This window comes from Hyla sarda, chromosome 2 (genome assembly GCF_029499605.1).
Source record: "Hyla sarda isolate aHylSar1 chromosome 2, aHylSar1.hap1, whole genome shotgun sequence".
NCBI classification, from domain to species: Eukaryota; Metazoa; Chordata; class Amphibia; order Anura; family Hylidae; genus Hyla; species Hyla sarda.
This window is the reverse complement of record NC_079190.1, coordinates 201,115,507-201,133,759: the sequence shown is the minus strand read 5'-3', so window position 1 is coordinate 201,133,759 and position 18,253 is coordinate 201,115,507. Positions and strand designations below refer to the sequence as shown.

General features: G+C 45.7%; 1 protein-coding gene and 1 long non-coding RNA gene across 4 annotated transcripts in view; one reads left to right on the top strand and one right to left on the bottom strand.

Annotated features, from left to right (window-relative positions):
- The window catches only part of LOC130355692 (uncharacterized), a 63,570-nt gene extending 59,470 nt beyond the window's left edge, over window positions 1–4,100 (bottom strand). The window contains exons 1-2 of the long non-coding RNA XR_008888630.1: window positions 4,026–4,100; window positions 1,643–1,711 (exon numbers count right to left, since the gene is read on the bottom strand). This is a non-coding gene — a long non-coding RNA (uncharacterized LOC130355692). The remainder of the gene's footprint in view (window positions 1–1,642; window positions 1,712–4,025) is intronic.
- DMD (dystrophin) overlaps window positions 1–18,253 on the top strand; it is a 2,642,350-nt gene that overhangs the window by 1,969,203 nt on the left and 654,894 nt on the right. The window lies entirely within an intron of this gene.

Below are 18,253 nucleotides of genomic sequence, written 5' to 3'. Positions count from 1 at the left end.
GCACCTGCATGCCAGTTGTTAAATTACATTTTATTTTATTGCAGCTGACTTTTTTGCTGCAATAGTTGAGATCAGAGAATAACGCAAATTCTGTAAATGATTAAACCAATTTAAGTAAGTAGTATGTCATGTTATGTTTGTTCACCTGCACTATAACCCAGTGAATTGGATTTAGTGGGGGTGAACTGCCTGTCCGTTTCCCTTTAAAGGATTACTCCACCCCTAGACATCTTATCTCCTATGCAAAGGATAGGGGATAATATGTCTGATCGTGGGTGTCCCACTGCTGGGGACCCCCGCGATCTCCCTGCTGCACCTGGCATTCGTTTAGAGCATCGGGTGCAGCACCACGCCCAGCTTGTGACGTCACGACCACACACCCTCAATGCAAGTCTATGGGAGGGGGCATGACGGCTGTCATGCCCCCTCCCATAGACTTGCATTGAAGAGGCATGGCGGTGACATCACAAGCGGGGCGTGACCGTGACGTCACGAGCCTCCGCCCCGCATTGCCAGTCATCCGGCACGGAGTGAAGTTCGCTCCGTGCACCGGATATCTAGGGTGCCGCAGCCGAGATCACGGGGGTCCCCAGCGGTGGGACCCCCTTGATCAAACAATTGAAAAATAATTATGCATATCAGATTTGGAATTAGATATCACACTTTGATCACTGCCCTTTTACCACTACACAGAAAAAATATTCACAGTATATTTTTTTAGGGACAACAGATTTTTCCGATTGAAAGTGCTGGTAGGTACTTTTTCTACAATGAGAAGGGAAAAAAGAAGAAGACAAAGAAAGAGCAAATGGATTCTATCCCAGATCAATATCCCCTAGATAACATCTGTTTTAATAACTATGTAATCTATTGCCAAAGCATCAATGGACTAGAGTAAGTTGTGATATACAATGTTCTTTATTAGTCTTAGATCACGCTAATAGATATTTTTATTCATCTTTTTGTTGAGCTTTGTTACCTTGTCTCATTTTTATGAAGAGATCCTATAATAACCTATTTTTACAGTAAAAATGTTAATTCAGCCTTTTTCACATAAGGCTCACATATCTCTACAGGTAGGTAGATGTTAAGTGGGGTAAGACAAACATGGCAATAAGACATTTTTTGTTGTTTTGATAGTGAGCATTACACAGGATATTATTTTGCTATAGAAGTTTTAGCTTCATCCACCTTATGTCACTAACTGTATTAGATTTTGTGAAGGATGCCCCTGTGTATCTGAGAACATCTAAGAAAGGAAATATAAACATTGCTTTCTGTAATGCAGCATAAGTGGCACAACAAGGTCAGATAACAGAAATAAGCATTTTTTGCTTAAATGATCGTAATAGAAAATATGAAACGTATCCATTGCTTAAATGTCTGTTATATGTATACATCAAACATCTTATAATATGTCAATGGAGGACATAGATTGCAAAGAGCACTTAAGAAGAAAGTAAGGCCTCCTTGCTTTTATACAGCTAATTTACTGAGATCAAAGCCTTTGCTTTCTCCCCATCTAAAAGACATCTATACTTTGCAGGACCTCAAAGACTCATTACCCTTTACTGTATATCAAGATGCTACATTATAATGTTTAAAAAATAAGCTTAGTGTTAATATATCTTGTATTACTTACCAATTTCAGACAGATGTGAGAAAAGGTCTGAACAGATCCCAAAGGCAACATTAAGCATATGGATCCTCCCTTGTTTTAGAAGAATTGAAACAGAGAGTGATCAAATAATAATGCCATACTGTGCCCCAAAGTCATGGCAGTAAATGTTGGCACCCCTGAAAATTTTCAAGAAAATTAAGTATTTCTCACAGAAAAGGATTGCAATAACACATGTTTTGCTATACACATGCTTATTCCATTTGTGTGTATTGTAACCAAACCAAAAAAGGGAGGAAAAAAAGCAAATTGGACATTATGTAACACCAAACTCCAAAAATGGGCTGGACAAAATTATTGACACTCTTTCAAAATTGTGAAAAAATAAGATTGTTTCAAGCATGTGATGCTTCTTTAGGGTGCGTTCCCACAGGGCGTATACGCAGCGTATTTGACGCTGCGCAAAATTTATGGCAGCAGCGGGAAATACGCTGCGTATCCCTTGCTCACTATACACACAGGGCTTTCCGGCGGCAGCCCTATGTGTGTAGTGAGTTTTGGAGGCGGAGCCGCGTGTCACAGACACGCCGGCATATGGCTCCGCCTCCAAAACTCACTACACGCATAGGGCTGCCGCCGGAAAGCCCTGTGTGTATAGTGAGCAAGGGATAAGCAGCGTATTTCCCGCTGCTGCCATAAATTTAGCGCAGCGTCAATTACGCTGTGTATACGCCCTGTGGGAATGCACCCTAAAACTCACCTGGGGCAAGTAACAGGTGTGGGCAATATAAAAATCCCTCCTGAAAGCAGAAAAAAGGGGAGAAGTCACTTATTCTTTGCATTGTGTGTCTGTGTGTGCCACACTAAGGATGTACAACAGAAAGAGGAGAAAAGAACTGTCTGAGGACTTGAGAACAAAAATTGGGGAAAAATATAAAAAATCTCAAGGTTACAAGTCCATCTCCAGAGATCTAGATTTACCTTTGTCCACAGTGCAGAACATTATCAAGAAGTTTTCAACCCATGGCACTGTAGCTAATCTCCCTGGGCATGGATGGAAGAGAAAAATTGATGAAAGGTGTCAATGCAGGATAGCCCGGATGGTGGATAAGCAGCCCCGAACAAGTTTCAAAGATATTCAAGCTGTCCTGCAGGCTCAGGGAGCATCAGTGTCATCGCGAACTATCCGTCGACATTTAAATGAAATGCTATGGCAGGAGACCCAGGAGGACCCCACTGCTGACACAGAGACATAAAAATGCAAGACTACATTTTCCCAAAATCCTTCTCGGAAAACGTATTGTGGAAAGATGAGACCAAAATTGAGCTTTTTGGTAAAGCACATCATTCTAGTCTTTACCGAAAATGGAATGAGGCCTACAAAGAAAAGAACACAGTACCTACAGTGAAATATGGTGGAGGTTCAATTATGTTTTGGGGTTGTTTTGCTGCCTCTGGCACTGGGTGCCTTGAATGTGTGCAAGGCATCATGAACAATGGATTTTGCGTCGCACTGTACAGCCAGGTGTCAGAAAGCTAGGTTTGCATCTGAGATCTTGGGTCTTCCAGCAGAACAATGATCCCAAACATACGTCAAAAAGCACCCAGAAATGGATGGCAATAAAGCACTGGAGAGTTCTGAAGTGGCCAGCAATGAGTCCAGATCTAAATCCCATTGAACACCTGTGGAGAGATCTTAAAATTTCTGTTGGGAAAGGGCACCCTTCCAATAAGAGAGACCTTGAGCAGTTTGCAAAGGAAGAGTGGTCCAACATTCCGCCTGAGAGGTGTAAGAACCTTATTGATGGTTCTTATTGAGGTGTAAGAACCTTATTGATAGGAAGCGACTGATTTCAGTTATTTTTTCCAAAGGGTGTGCAACCAAATATTAAGTTAATGGTGCCAATAATTTTGTCCAGCCCATTTTTGGAGTTTAGTGTGACATTATGTCCAATTTGTTTTTTTTTTTTGTTTGTTTAGTTCCAATACACATAATGGGAATAAACATGTGTATAGCTAAAAATGTGTTACTGCAATCCTTTTCTGTGAGAAATACTTCATTTTCTTGAAAAATTTCAGGGGTGCCAACATTTACACCATAACTATGTATGTACTCCCCAATTAAACAAAAAAACTAAATCAAATATGTGTGATATTCGGTGTCCACATTGTTTATACATCTCTCTTCCTTGCCCATATCCTGTGCAACAAGAATGCATGATTTTGCTAATTTCATGACAGGTCATCTTGTATAGAATGCATTTATTACAGAGATAGGGCTATATAATTTTATCTCATGTCTATACCGTCCTTGTGCATGAAGCGTTTAAAGGACATGTCTTATGTAGAAAAATTATTGTGTTTTAAATGCAGAAGCAAAAGTTATATCACTTTGTAAATCACTTACATTATCCATCTTGCATGTAAAACCAGTTTTTGTAGCTTCTTCTTTCAGACAGGAATCTCAGCAGCTCCCTATTCTGATGACTTGCATCCCCCCATTGAGCTCCATTATGCTGGAGCCGTGACGTCATAATTTCCCAGAGTTCTGTGCGCTGCCTGCAGCTCATCTACCCGCCCTGTGCACGGCCAGGGCACCTCCCATGTAATAAATATTGATTTACCCCTGGTTCCTTCCTGACTGGCTGAGCAGCTTCAGCCAATCATAGTAGCCCCAGTGAGCAAGCGCATCTTCATTCATCCCCTCAGCAGGGAAGAGCCGATGGATCGTGCTCTCCCCTGCAAGGAAGCACTAACTGACAGCAGGCTTAGTGTTTATCAGAACAAGAACGATCTCCTGAGAACAGAAGCAGGGCGAGGAGATCAGTGTTGGATCTCTCCTCCCCTGCTTCTGTTCTCAGGAAATCTTTTTTTTTCTCTGATAAACATTGAGCCTGCTGTTAGATAGTGATCCTAGGTCAGTGTTTCCCAACCAGGCATGCTGGGAGTTTTAGTTTCACAACAGCTTGAGGCACCCTGGTTGGGAAACACTGGTCTAAGTATCCCTGCACCACTGTACACTGTACAGATATCCCTGCGCCTGGAGACTTCTCTGGTGTCTGTTCATTGTTGGAGGAGACAGGCTGCGGGGAACGTTGTGGGTGTAGAGGAATGGGAGGGGGCGGGAAGGAGAAGTAACAGTGAGTGTGTTCGCATTGATGAGGAGGGTGGGGTGCAGAGGGAGTGCGGGCTGGGCTACAGCTGTGATGAACTGAAAGGCACTGTGGGAGGCAGGATGCCAGGGAGCTCCATGAACCAGGAAGTAACAATCTTTCAGCGGGAATTGCAGGCGAAGGGAGTGGGTGAGATACAAGAGGAGTAGATTGTCGGAATGGTGAGCTGATGCACTTTCACATGAGATAATTATTCTTTTGTGACTTGGTACATGATATTTCTTCTTTAATTCATGTGTTCATGGCCGTGCATACTCCTGCACAGAGTGCCCTTGGCAGAATCAGGACCGCTAAAAGCCCAAACCTGTACTGTGTTAGGTAATTAAGTTAGCCAGTTTAGTTAGGTACAAGTAGATATACCTAAACATCGCAACCACTGGGTGGTCAGTCTACACATAGCCCCTGATTTACTAAGAGTAGAGTGTAGTTTTCTTTGTGGGTTTTAATTCCCTAGAAGTTTTTTTCCACAGCATTCAATAAGGTTTCCCTACATTTTGCACTTTTCCCTACATTTTGCTTTTTTTACACAAGCTCTAATCGGTTTTCCTTAGCTCAAATCCATCTTATTTTCTGTGGAAACCTTAGTTTCCCTTATGTCCTAACTTTCAGAGTGGAGTTGGACAATATTCCTCCAGACAAGTTTGTGAGAACCAAAATTTTACCTTCCCCACAAACAGAAGTTTCTGGAAACTTATATCCTGCAATATCTTCAAAAGGGGAGCCCTAGAGAAGGTTCCCGTTCAAGAACAGGGGGCAGGCATCTATTCTCCTGTGTTCTTAGTCCCCAAGGTCACCGGGGACTGCAGAATGATTATAGACCTAAGGTTTTTCAACTGGTCTATCAGATGGAAACATTTCCGAATGGAAACCATTCCGTCTGTCATCAATCTTCTAATGCCTGGGGATTTCCTGGCAACCTTGGACCTCAAGCATGCTTATCTTCACATCCCCATCCACACTGGGTCTAGAACATTTACCAAGGTAGTTGTTTCCATGGTGGCAGTGTTGAGACTTCAGGGACTAACCATAGTCCCTTACCTAGACAATTAGCTTCTCAAAGCCTCTTCTCTAGCGATCCTATCCCAACATATTCAGATGACTGTATCCTTCCTTCATCAGCTAAGTTTGATAATCAATTGGAAAAAATTCAATCTCCAACCATCCACCTCAGTGAAATTCTTGGGGTTCTTTCTGGACTCTGTAGCGATGACAATTCATCTAACTCCCAAAAGAAAGCTACAGGTTCAGGATACATCCCAACCTCTCTTAGTTCCCAAGAAGGTTACAATTCGCTATCTAATGAGAATGTTGGGTCTAATGTCAGCGACCGCAGAGCTGGTACCTTGGGCACTTTGGCATTCATGTCTGCTTCAGTCAGAAGTACTAGCCAAGTGGGATCACAGTCCAGTGGGACTAAATTCTGTGCACTCCCTGTCTCCTCAAGTCCGGTCCTCCCTGAATTGGTGGGTTCACCTTCAGGATGGCAAATCTTTGATCCCACCTGTGTGGATCATACTTACCACACATCCCTTGTAGGTTGGGGAGCTCACTTATGAGACATGAAAGTCCAGGGGACCTGATCTCTACAGTAGGAGAAGCTATCTTCAAATCTCCTGGAAATGAGACCCATCAGTCTGGCCTTATTCCATTTTGTGCCTCATATTCAAGGGAAGGTGGTAAGAGTTCAATCAATCGGACAGCATGACTGCTGTACTGTACATCAACAAACAGGGAGGCACAAGGTCACAAAGTCTTCTGAGAGAGATAGGTGAGATTCTGGATGGGGCAGAATTGAACCTAACCCATTTGTTAGCCGATCATATCCAGAGAACTCACAATGTCATAGCAAACCACCTGAGCAGGGGTCTTCCAACTGAAGAGTGGTCTCTCCATCCAGACATCTTTCATCAGATCACACTCAGGTGGGGTATGCCAGAGATCAATCTCATGGCAACGAGGTTCAACGCCAAGGTGGAGAGATTCTGCTCCCTCTACAGGGAAGATAATCCTGTGGCAGTAGATGCTCTCTCAATCTCATGGAGGTTCATGCTGGCCTACATCTTCCCTCCCTTTTCCTTGATTCAGAGGGTATTGATGAAAATCAGGCAGGACCAAGTCTCTGTGATAGCCATCATTCCATACTGACCCAAAAGAGCTTGGTTTACTCAACTCATTCAAATAAGTGAAGGTCAATTTTGGAGGCTTCCCCCAGGGAAAGCAATAGTGTCGCTACTCAAACCTACAAATGTTTAACCTGAAGGCCTGGAGGTTCATCAGTCTCTTCCACACTTTCAGGGCTTTCAGGGGTGGTCTTGAGGGGTCTATCGCACTCCAGATCTGAAGCTACTACAAAAGCTTATGGAAGAATTTGAAATATTTTTTTTCGTCATGGTGTTGCCTGCGCCAATTATCCTCTAAGAATCCTTCCATCCCTATCATTCTTAAATTCCTGCAAGATGGATTGGACAAAGAATTATCATGTTCCACCCTTAAAGTGCAAGTTTCTGCTATATCAGCTTTCCTCAATAGGTCCCTTTCTCAAGACCCCCTGATTAGAAGATTCCTGAAAGGAGCTTCTGGAATTAAGCCTACAGTCATTCAACCTATCCCTGCTTGGGATTTCTCAGTCATGCCAAGGGGGTTATCATCGCCCCCCTTTGAGCCTCTGGAGTAGGTGGATCTAAAGTTTCTTACTCCTAAAGTAACCTTTTTGTTGGCAATTACCTCTGAAAAACGAATCAGAGAATTCCAAGCCTTTTCAGCTTTTGAGCCATATATTCAGTTCCTCCCTGACAGGGTTCTTCTTAAGTTTTTTTGCCTACATTTATCCCTAAAGTGCCAACTTTTACTAACATCAACCAGGTTATTTCTCTTCCTGTATTGGCTCCTCTCCCCTTCTCGGAAGAAGAAAGAGGCCTTCGTACCCTAGACCTCTCAAGATGTCTCAGGAATTACCTGGATTGATCAAAGAAATTCCGTAAGGATGAAAACCTTTTATCCTTTTCTCTAGTGCCCAAAAGGGCCACAAGGCTTCCAAACCAACTATTGGTCGCTGGATTAAGGAAGCTATTTGGGATTCTCATGTTTCTCAGGGTCTGGAGCCCCCTGAATTTGTTAAAGCTCACTCTACTAGAGCAGTAGCTACTTCTTTTGCAGAGATTCCGTTGGAACTTATCTGTAAGTCCGCTTCCTGGAGCTCACACTCCACTTTTATCTCACACTATAGAGTGGATTTCAGAATAGCTAGCTATTCCTCTTTTGGGCGGTCAGTCTTATCCTCCACCAGGCATGCGTGTCCTCCCATGGGGGTATCTGTTTGCTAAATCCCTATCTGTGCCACTGGATAGGACATAAGGGAATCATCACAATCCCTCCCTAGATTTCCTTCTTTCTGTTTTTTATTACTTTTATATTACACAAGGGGGCTGGGGTATATAGCCATGCCCCATTTTCCAAACAGCCATGCCCCATAGAGGGAGATTTATCAAAATCTGTGTAAAGGAAAATTTGACCAGTTGACCATAGCAACCGATCAGATTGATTCATTCATTTTTGAAAATGCCTGGACTGGTCAACTTTCCCTCAGCACAAGTTTTGATAAATCTCCAGGTAGAGTATTATGTTTGGCCTAACAAGTTTCTTAACATGCGTTGGGTCAAAGATGTAGTAATCCCCTCTGGCCACCAATGTTAGTTTATAACATTGGTTTAGCTTGCTTAAAAGTGTTTTACTTCAATGGTTATTACTGTTACGCCGAGCGCTCCGGGTCCCCGCTCCTCCCCGGAGCGCTCGCTACACTTCCCTCACTGCAGCGCCCCGGTCGGTTCCACGGACCCGGGGCGCTGCGTTACCACCTCCGGCCGGGATGCGATTCGCGATGCGGGTAGCGCCCGCTCGCGATGCGCACCCCGGCTCCCGTACCTTACTCGCTCCCCGTCAGTTCTGTCCCGGCGCGCGCGGCCCCGCTCCCTAGGGCGCGCGCGCGCCGGGTCTTTGCGATTTAAAGGGCCACTGCACCGCTGATTGGTGCAGTGGTTCCAATTAGTGTTTACACCTGTGCACTTCCCTATATCACCTCACTTCCCCTTCACTCCCTCGCCGGATCTTGTTGCCCTAGTGCCAGTGAAAGCGTTCCTTGTGTGTTCCTTGCCTGTGATTCCAGACCTTCTGCCGTTGCCCCTGACTACGATCCTTGCTGCCTGCCCCGACCTTCTGCTACGTCCGACCTTGCTTCTGTCTACTCCCTTGTACCGCGCCTATCTTCAGCAGCCAGAGAGGTTGAGCCGTTGCTAGGGGATACGACCTGGTCACTACCGCCGCAGCAAGACCATCCCGCTTTGCGGCGGGCTCTGGTGAAAACCAGTAGTGACTTAGAACCGATCCTCTAGCACGGTCCACGCCAATCCCTCTCTGGCACAGAGGATCCACTACCTGCCAGCCGGCATCGTGACAGTAGATCCGGCCATGGATCCCGCTGAAGTTCCTCTGCCAGTTGTCGCTGACCTCACCACGGTGGTCGCCCAGCAGTCACAACAGATTGCGCAACAAGGCCAACAGCTGTCTCAACTGACTGTTATGCTACAACAGTTACTACCACAGCTCCAGCAATCATCTCCTCCGCCAGCTCCTGTACCTCCTCCGCAGCGAGTGGCCGCTTCTGGAATACGACTATCCTTGCCGGATAAATTTGATGGGGACTCTAAGTTTTGCCGTGGCTTTCTTTCCCAATGTTCATTACACTTGGAGATGATGTCGGACCAGTTCCCCACTGAAAGGTCTAAGGTGGCTTTCGTAGTCAGCCTGCTGTCTGGAAAAGCCCTGGCTTGGGCCACACCGCTCTGGGACCGCAATGACCCCGTCACTGCCTCTGTACACTCCTTCTTCTCGGAAATTCGAAGTGTCTTTGAGGAACCTGCCCGAGCCTCTTCTGCTGAGACTGCCCTGTTGAACCTGGTCCAGGGTAATTCTTCCGTTGGCGAGTATGCCGTACAGTTCCGTACCCTTGCTTCAGAATTATCCTGGAATAATGAGGCACTCTGCGCGACCTTTAAAAAAGGCCTATCCAGCAACATTAAAGATGTTCTGGCCGCACGAGAAATCCCTGCTAACCTACATGAACTCATCCATCTTGCCACTCGCATTGACATGCGTTTTTCCGAACGGCGTCAGGAGCTCCGCCAGGATATGGACTCTGTTCGCACGAGGCGTTTCTTCTCCCCGGCTCCTCTCTCCTCTGGTCCCCTGCAATCTGTTCCTGTGCCTCCCGCCGTGGAGGCTATGCAGGTCGACCGGTCTCGCCTGACACCCCAAGAGAGGTCACGACGCCGCATGGAGAATCTCTGCCTGTACTGTGCTAGTACCGAACACTTCCTGAAGGATTGTCCTATCCGTCCTCCCCGCCTGGAAAGACGTCCGCTGACTCCGCACAAAGGTGAGACAGTCCTTGATGTCTACTCTGCTTCTCCACGTCTTACTGTGCCTGTGCGGATGTCTGCCTCTGCCTTCTCCTTCTCTGCTGTGGCCTTCTTGGACTCTGGATCTGCAGGAAATTTCATCTTAGCCTCTCTCGTCAACAGGTTCAACATCCCGGTGACCAGTCTCGCCAGACCCCTCTACATCAATTGTGTAAACAATGAAAGATTGGACTGTACTATACGTTTCCGCACGGAGCCCCTTCTAATGTGCATCGGATCTCATCACGAGAGGATTGAACTGTTGGTCCTCCCCAATTGCACTTCTGAAATCCTTCTTGGACTTCCCTGGCTTCAACTCCATTCCCCAATCCTGGATTGGTCCACTGGGGAGATCAAGAGTTGGGGGCCCTCTTGTTCCAAGGACTGCTTAAAACCGGTTCCCAGTAAACCTTGCCGTGTCCCTGTGCTTCCTCATGTAACCGGTCTCCCTAAGGCCTATATGGACTTTGCGGACGTTTTTTGCAAAAAACAAGCTGAGACTCTACCTCCTCACAGGCCTTATGATTGTCCCATTGACCTCCTCCCGGGCACTACTCCACCCCGGGGCAGAATCTATCCTCTGTCCGTCCCAGAGACTCTTGCCATGTCTGAATACGTCCAAGAAAATTTAAAAAAGGGCTTTATCCGTAAATCCTCCTCTCCTGCCGGAGCCGGATTTTTCTTTGTGTCCAAAAAAGATGGCTCTCTACGTCCTTGCATTGACTACCGCGGTCTTAATAAAATCACGGTTAAGAACCGCTACCCCCTACCCCTCATCTCTGAACTCTTTGATCGTCTCCAAGGTGCCCATATTTTTACCAAACTGGACTTAAGAGGTGCTTATAATCTCATCCGCATCAGAGAGGGGGATGAATGGAAAACGGCATTTAACACCAGAGATGGACACTTTGAGTATCTGGTCATGCCCTTTGGTCTATGCAACGCCCCTGCCGTCTTCCAAGACTTTGTTAATGAAATTTTTCGTGATCTACTATACTCCTGTGTTGTTGTATATCTGGACGATATCCTGATTTTTTCTGCCAATCTTGAAGAACACCGCCAGCATGTCCGTATGGTTCTTCAGAGACTTCGTGATAATCAACTCTATGCCAAAATAGAGAAATGTCTGTTTGAATGCCAATCTCTTCCTTTTCTAGGATACTTGGTCTCTGGCCAGGGACTACAAATGGACCCAGATAAACTCTCTGCCGTCTTAGATTGGCCACGCCCCTCCGGACTCCGTGCCATCCAACGTTTTTTGGGGTTCGCCAATTATTACAGGCAATTTATTCCACATTTTTCTACCATTGTGGCTCCTATTGTGGCTTTAACAAAAAAAAATGCCGATCCCAAGTCTTGGCCTCCTCAAGCGGAAGACGCCTTTAAACGACTCAAGTCTGCCTTTTCTTCGGCTCCCGTGCTCTCCAGACCTGACCCATCTAAACCCTTCCTATTGGAGGTTGATGCCTCCTCAGTGGGAGCTGGAGCTGTCCTTCTACAAAAAAACTCTTCCGGGCATGCTGTTACTTGTGGTTTTTTTTCCAGGACCTTCTCTCCGGCGGAGAGGAACTACTCCATCGGGGATCGAGAGCTTCTAGCCATTAAATTAGCACTTGAGGAATGGAGGCATCTGCTGGAGGGATCAAGATTTCCAGTTATTATTTACACCGATCACAAGAACCTCTCCTACCTCCAGTCTGCCCAACGGCTGAATCCTCGTCAGGCCAGGTGGTCTCTGTTCTTTGCCCGATTTAATTTTGAAATTCACTTTCGGCCTGCTGATAAAAACATTAGGGCCGATGCTCTCTCTCGTTCCTCAGATGCCTCTGAAATTGAACTCTCTCCTCAACACATCATTCCTCCTGACTGCCTGATTTCCACTTCTCCAGCCTCCATCAGGCAAACTCCTCCAGGAAAGACCTTTGTTTCTCCACGCCAACGCCTTGGGATCCTCAAATGGGGTCACTCCTCCCATCTCGCAGGTCATACGGGCATCAAGAAATCTGTGCAACTCATCTCTCGCTTCTATTGGTGGCCGACTCTAGAGACTGATGTGGTGGACTTTGTGCGAGCCTGCACTATCTGTGCCCGGGATAAGACTCCTCGCCAGAAGCCCGCTGGTTTTCTTCATCCTCTACCTGTCCCCGAACAACCTTGGTCTCTGATTGGTATGGATTTTATTACTGACTTACCCCCATCCCATGGCAACACTGTTATTTGGGTGGTCGTTGATCGATTCTCCAAAATGGCACATTTCATCCCTCTTCCTGGTCTTCCTTCAGCGCCTCAGTTGGCTAAACAATTTTTTGTACACATTTTTCGTCTTCACGGGTTGCCTACACAGATCGTCTCGGATAGAGGCGTCCAATTTGTGTCTAAATTCTGGAGGGCTCTCTGTAAACAACTCAAGATTAAATTAAATTTTTCTTCTGCATACCATCCTCAATCCAATGGACAAGTAGAGAGAATTAACCAGATCTTGGGTGACTATTTACGACATTTTGTTTCCTCCCGCCAGGATGACTGGGCAGATCTTCTACCTTGGGCCGAATTCTCGTATAATTTCAGAATCTCTGAATCTTCCTCCAAATCTCCGTTTTTCGTGGTGTACGGCCGTCACCCTCTTCCCCCCCTCCCTACCCCCTTGCCCTCTGGTCTGCCCGCTGTGGATGAAATTTCTCGTGATCTTTCCACCATATGGAAAGAGACCCAAAATTCTCTCTTACAGGCTTCTTCTCGCATGAAGAGATTCGCAGATAAGAAAAGAAGAGCTCCTCCCATTTTTTCCCCTGGAGACAAGGTATGGCTCTCCGCTAAATATGTCCGTTTCCGTGTCCCGAGCTATAAGTTGGGACCACGCTATCTTGGTCCTTTTAAAGTTTTGTGTCAAATTAATCCTGTCTCTTACAAACTTCTTCTTCCTCCTTCTCTTCGTATCCCTAATGCCTTTCACGTCTCTCTTCTTAAACCTCTCATCCTCAACCGTTTTTCTCCTAAATCTGTTCCTCCCACTCCTGTTTCCGGCTCCTCGGACATCTTCTCTGTCAAAGAGATTTTGGCCTCTAAAAAGGTCAGGGGAAGAACTTTTTTTTTAGTGGATTGGGAGGGTTGTGGTCCAGAAGAGAGGTCCTGGGAACCTGAGGACAATATCCTGGACAAAAGTCTGATCCTCAGGTTCTCAGGCCCCAAGAAGAGGGGGAGACCCAAGGGGGGGGGTACTGTTACGCCGAGCGCTCCGGGTCCCCGCTCCTCCCCGGAGCGCTCGCTACACTTCCCTCACTGCAGCGCCCCGGTCGGTTCCACGGACCCGGGGCGCTGCGTTACCACCTCCGGCCGGGATGCGATTCGCGATGCGGGTAGCGCCCGCTCGCGATGCGCACCCCGGCTCCCGTACCTTACTCGCTCCCCGTCAGTTCTGTCCCGGCGCGCGCGGCCCCGCTCCCTAGGGCGCGCGCGCGCCGGGTCTTTGCGATTTAAAGGGCCACTGCACCGCTGATTGGTGCAGTGGTTCCAATTAGTGTTTACACCTGTGCACTTCCCTATATCACCTCACTTCCCCTTCACTCCCTCGCCGGATCTTGTTGCCCTAGTGCCAGTGAAAGCGTTCCTTGTGTGTTCCTTGCCTGTGATTCCAGACCTTCTGCCGTTGCCCCTGACTACGATCCTTGCTGCCTGCCCCGACCTTCTGCTACGTCCGACCTTGCTTCTGTCTACTCCCTTGTACCGCGCCTATCTTCAGCAGCCAGAGAGGTTGAGCCGTTGCTAGGGGATACGACCTGGTCACTACCGCCGCAGCAAGACCATCCCGCTTTGCGGCGGGCTCTGGTGAAAACCAGTAGTGACTTAGAACCGATCCTCTAGCACGGTCCACGCCAATCCCTCTCTGGCACAGAGGATCCACTACCTGCCAGCCGGCATCGTGACAATTACCCATGTATAGAAGCTATGGCTATTGCAGTAGAAGGGCATTACATTTACAGCTAAAATAGGGCCATCATTTTTTAGCTCTACAGAGATATCATAAGGTACCCAATATAAAAAACTAATTTAACTTTACTAAGCATAGCAGATTAAGTGGATTCATTTTTGGGGTAAATATTTATTGAACAGATGGTTTTAATACAAAGCATGAGAAAATATTTAACAAAAAGTATTTTTTTCCTTGTGTTGTAATTTTTTCCTTATAAAAATTTGAAATACTAGAACAGACTAAAATATATACTTTCACATCCCAACAAAATAGTTTTTTTTTACAGAATGGTAAAACATCTTTTAGGTCTCATGCATAGTAATTTTATAATTTATTTTTACGGCTTTAAAATTAAGGCCCAGATTTATCAAATATGTGAGAGTAAAAGTGGAGGGATTTTCCCACAGCAACCAATCACTGCTCAGCTTGCACTTTACCAGAGCTCGTTAGCTGAGCTGTGATTGGTTACTGTGGGAAAATATTATTTTTTTTCTCTCACACAGTTTGATAAATCTGGGCATAAAGGGGTACTCCACCCCTAGACACCTTATCCCCTATCCAAAGGCACCCCCTGCCATCTGCTGCACGGAGCGAACTTTGCTCTGTGTCTGATGGCGGGCGATACAGGGGCTTGAGTTTCGTGACTTCACGGTCCCGTCCCCTCAATACAAGTCTATTGGAGGGGGTGTGGTGGCCGTCACTCCCACTCCCATAGACTTGCATTGAGGGGCCAGGGTGTGACGGCCACCACATCCCCTCCCATAGACTTGCATTGAGGGGGCGGGGCCGTGACGTCACAATACTCTGGCCCCTGTATCACCCGTCATCAGACACGGAACAAAGTTCGCTCCGTGCAGCTGATGACAGTGGGTGCTGCAGGTGAGATCGCTGGGTTCCCAGTGGAGGACTCCCGCGATCTGACATCTTATCCCCTATCCTTTGGATAGAGGATAAGGTGTCTAGGGGCGGAGTATCCCTTTAAGTGTCTGGCTTTTTTCTTCACCCATTTACATGGAAAAATACAGCCTTACTTTGGTACATAATTTGGGAAATATTTTACCTATACCTGAGGCTGCCAGCACATAAAGTGGTCATAAATACAACCCAAAAAAATGCCAAAAAGCAACAAAGGGAAAAAAAATTCTGACTTTTTATGCATTAAAATACAGCATATAGCCTTAAGCCTGTTTCACACATCCGAATTTTACGCACTGAAAATTTAGACTATTTTATTTAATTTTTTAATTAAAAAAATTATGTCTAAACCCAACCTTAGAATGCAACAAGCATTACAAAGGCTTTGCTCTGAACATAGAGGCCCAAAACACCCTTGTTCATGAAAGGGTTCAAAATAAAATAGATTTGTTAAAAACATGAAATCTAGTCAAAGGGGTACTCCGGCGCTAAGACATCTTATCCCCTATCCAAAGAATAGGGGATAAGATGCCTCATCGCGGGGGTCTCGCCGCTGGGGACCCCCGTTATATTTCACGCAGCACCCTGTTACCATCAGCCCCCGGAGCATGTTTGCTCCAGGTCTGATGATTGCCGAGCACAGGGCCGGAGTATTGTGACGTCACAGCTCTGACCCCGTGTGATGTCACGTTCCGCCCCCTCAATGCAAGCCTATGGGAGGGGGCGTGACAACAGCTGATGGTAACAGGGTGCTTCGTGAAAGATCACGGGGTCTCCAGTGGCAGGACCCCGCGATCAGGCATCTTATCCCCTATCCTTTGGATAGGGGATAACATATCTTAGCGCCGTAGTACCCCTTTAAGAAAAAAAATACACTGCCTGTGCCTAATATAGATATATTTTACATGGATTTTCTGGACTCACACTATAGAATCACCCCTAAGTAACTTAAAATGTCCCTGACCCCTCTTTAATTTCCTTTAATTCTGTTCTGTTTCAATATACTTGAATTCCAAAAAAAACTTTCTGTAGATGGAAATATTAATTCATTATACATTGAATGCAAATTATTTGTCAGAAATGGGACTGATGCTGTAAGGCTATGTTCACACGGTGGAATGTTCACAAAGAAAATTTCTGTGCTGACATTCCACACACAACAAAGCCCAAGCAGAACATGCTGGAGCTAGGACTGATCAGAAATGCACTGTCTATTAGACAGCAATTCATTTCCAAGGGGAATCCATAAAAACATTGAACACTCAATGTTTTTGCAGACACCGGAATCAGGATTTCTGCAGCAGATTTTGCTGCAGCAGAAATTCTGCTGTGTGATCAAAGAAGCAGAATCCCATTGAAATCAATGGGACTCTGCTGCTGCGGAATGTCCGTGCAGAATATTTATGCGGAATGCCACACGAACATTCTGCCAGGTGAACATAGCCGTGTCGGATTTTGCACTGAATTCAACAGGACGCTACTGCACTTTGCACACGGTAGAATTTTCATTCCAATTTCGGTGTCGCACAAAGAATGAACATGTTCATTCTTTGTTTTGAGTCCACACAAAATGCACAAAAGTCTATGAGATGGTGCATTCCTGTGTGGTCCTAGCGCCGGCCCGCAGTGTCCAGAATGTCCGCACTGAGATTCTCTGTGCAGACATTCCAACATGTGAACATCACCTAAGAAGATCCTTCTCTTTTTTCACAAACTCTCAAACTCATAAAACACGTCAAAATCTAATCATGTGAATCCTTTCCTAGGCTACACATAGACTGGTAAGAAGAAATCTACAAAATAGTTGAAGTTGCATTAACATTACAGTGTATTTGTTTAGAAGAAATAAAATGTTATTACATGGAGGTCTGTGAGTTAAATAATATGAACTATAGCTCAGATGTGTAATAAAAATATTAAGTTACCCCTTAGATCTTACATTAAGTGATGTAAGAAGTGAAACCATGGCAAAGTTTAATCTGATCATTTTAATTACGATCTCATTGTTTCTGAACCATAATTCAAGCCATAATTTTCATTTTGTTCAGTTAGCTGGTTGGAAAATTAAATTTCATTTTCTTTATCCTTGAGAGTTTGTTCTTCTTCTTAGAAGCTGGTTGCACTGTTCTGGCCTTCCGACTGCTTGCTTCAAGAGAAAATGAGCACTAATTGGAAGCAGTGGGATGTATGTGGAACTAATAGAAGTAGCACAGTTTCAAATTATCTTGCAGGACCCAGAGTAGCAGCAGTCAGACCTTGGAAAGAAGGTTTATGGAGCCATATCTTTTCAGCTGAGAAAGATGCCCTTTCAGGCTGTGCAGTTCTTGCCATGATGCTATGAAGACTGTTATGCTGTGTGATTAACCCCTTAGGAACTATGGGCGTACAGGTACCCCCTCGCTCCCTGGCACTTGAGGACCAAGGGCCTATCTGCCCTTTGGAATTTCGTTCCCCGCTGCGCGCCGGGTGAGGACTGGACCGGGATAATATGAATTCACACTGACGATATGCGGCAATTCTGGGTCATGCAGGTCTCCGGTGACCCGGAAAATAAGGGGGATCGGGGTTGTCCAAGACAACCACGATCCCCCAGAAGGGATAGGAGTGAGGTGGCACAAAAATGAAGATTTAGAATTTTCTCCTTCACGTTGCTGCTATTCCTGGGAAACACCTAAAGGGTTAAAAAAAACTTTCAGAATGTCATTTTGAATACTTTGAGGGGTGTAGTTTCTATAATGGGGTCACTTATGGGGTATTTCTAATGTGAAGGCCCTTCAAATCCACTTTAAAACTGAACTGGTCCCTGAAAAATTCCGATTTAGAAAATTTTTGGAAATTGCTGCTGAACTTTGAAGCCCCCTGATTTTTTCCAAAAGTAAAAAGAACTCAACTTTATGATGTAAACAGGAAGTAGACATATTGTATATGTGAATCAAAATATAATTTATTTGGAAGGAGGGATATGGCAACTCGTAGTTAGGATAGCAGAAGGTAAGGCAGGCAGCATGGTAGCGAGAACAGGGACGGAGCAAGAGGCAAGTAGGCAGGCAGCACAGGAGCAAGGTCAGGTCACGGAGCAGGTAGGTAAGGAACACGGTAAGGCAAGACACAATGAACGCTTTCA